This window comes from Arvicanthis niloticus, chromosome 9, assembly GCF_011762505.2.
Source record: "Arvicanthis niloticus isolate mArvNil1 chromosome 9, mArvNil1.pat.X, whole genome shotgun sequence".
NCBI lineage: Eukaryota > Metazoa > Chordata > Mammalia > Rodentia > Muridae > Arvicanthis > Arvicanthis niloticus.
The window spans coordinates 82,392,924-82,394,963 of record NC_047666.1 but is presented as its reverse complement, the minus strand read 5'-3'; the positions used below and the strand labels follow the sequence as shown (position 1 = coordinate 82,394,963).

At 51.3% G+C, this 2,040-nt stretch overlaps 1 pseudogene; it reads right to left on the bottom strand.

Annotated features, from left to right (window-relative positions):
- Positions 1-310: 310 nt before the first annotated feature.
- LOC117715865 (small nucleolar RNA SNORA17) lies at positions 311-429 on the bottom strand (annotated as a pseudogene).
- Positions 430-2,040: the final 1,611 nt, after the last annotated feature.

Genomic DNA, 2,040 nt, shown 5'->3' with positions numbered 1-2,040 from the left:
TTCTGCCTCTCTTCACTGTGCCTACATCCTTCTGTCTCTTTCTTCCATGTCTCTACCACTTACTTGTTCCTCTTAGTGGACTCAGCGTCTCTGAGTTTCTGGGGTTGTCTGTGGCATGGTCCAGCTGCTCCTCCCAAACCTGAGTGGTGCCAGACTGGTGGTCACCTCAGGCTAGCTCCTCACTTAGGCCCGTCGCTTAGGTTCATTCCTGCCCTGGGGCCCATGGTCCCAGGAAGGAGTCTCCTAGTCTCCGGCTTGCTCCCTGCCCTCTCACTGGACTGATGGTCATTGCAGGTTTGTTTTTTCAAGGAGTGGTAGACTGCTAATCATTCAGACATAGCAGAGTGTAGGCATGGCCTCTCTTCTCTCTGCCACCTACTGACATACATGTGATACAACAGCCGCACTTGCTATGGGTCTAGGAGCAGGGGATTTTCTTAATTAGTGACTGATACGGAAGGGGCCATGGTCAGGTGGTCCTGGCTTCTGTAAGAAAGCAGGCTAAGTTAGCCATGGAAAGCAAGCCAGTAAGCAGCACCCTTCCACCGTCTCTCCATCAGCTCCTGCCTCCAGGTTCCTGCCCTGTTGAGCTGAAATAAACTCTTTCCTCCCAAGTTGCTTTGCTCATGGCGCTTCACCACAGTAATGGTAACTCTAAGACAAGCTCCATTGGTGGTGTGACATTCTGTCCTCGAAGTTCACAAAGAGCCTTAGGGACAATTGGGGTTAAGTGTAATGGTTAGGGTTGTCCACTTGACAGGATGTAGAACCCCACAGATGATACGCTTCTGGGCAAACCTAGGGGCTCCCTTGGTTGAACTGGCCTCTGGTCATGCCCATCAGGATGCTGTTGGTAGGTTTAGTTGAAGTGGGAAGACCCGCCATCTCTCCTGGTCTGGATTCTGGACCGTATGTAAGGAGAGTGAGGGGAGCCCAGTCATTCATCACTCTCTCCTTCCTGACTGCAGCCAGGTGTCATAGGCCACCTCAGGCTTCTGCAATCCTGTCTCCCTGCCACGTTGGACAGTACCATGATCTGTGAGCCACAGTAAACCCTTCCTTAAGTCGATTTTCTCAGATTATTTTTACCACAGCAACAGACAAGCAAGAACAAAGATGAGGGGCCTCGAATGGACTCCTGTCCAAACAAGTCTGCCCTGCAGCTATGTGGTGATTTCATTAGAGGGTCTGAGTGTTTCCAGCGATTGACCACAGTGCTTGCACTTCACAGTGGTGACACCTCCAGCTTTCCCAGGTTCTAATCAGTTTCCGGTCCATACAGGAAACAGCAACATTTCCTCAGATCATGAGACTAAACAAACACACAAACAAAAAGTAGTAATCTGCTGGTTTTACTTCCTGGTTGCCATTTTTGCTCTCTCAATGCTCCCCGCCTTTCAGCATTAATCCTTGTTCTGTCCTACCACCTTCCTTCTGACCGGTCTGTTTCCCACTGGACATTAGGGTTGCTAACCTCACAGGCACCGCAAGAGAGAAAAGGGAGTCCTGAGGAGCTGGCACTGTCAGGCACAGGAGTGTGAGCTCGAGGACCTGGCCCCTGCAGCCCCCATGACCCCTTTCACACCCGCCAACCCCTGCCTCGCCTGCCCTCCACCTGAACCTCTCAGAAGCTGGCCATGGTTCTGTGCGTTGCCGCTTGTGCCTTCACAGCAGAGATTCCAGAAGTGCTGTCTCCGAGCCTGTGGGTGCTGAGGGGTCTTAGGTGTCATCTGACACTCTGCGTTGGCTGTCATGCCTTGTGGAGCTGTGGCTGATGGAGAGCAGACGAGGAAGGCACCTCCGAATGTCTGATGTCAGTCAGCTCTCCTGGACTTGGACCTCCCAACTGGCTGGAATTAATTAGTTACCCAAGCCCTTCTCTCCGGCTGTAAAGCTGGGGTGATGTCCTGCTGTGCGGTGTTAGTAAAACTTATGCTATATGTAGTGACGACCCTGTGCAGGCATGGTGAGTCATGTACACACTCATCTACACTTGTGTCTATGCAATGTATATATAAGTATATGTAATATATAAAGCAG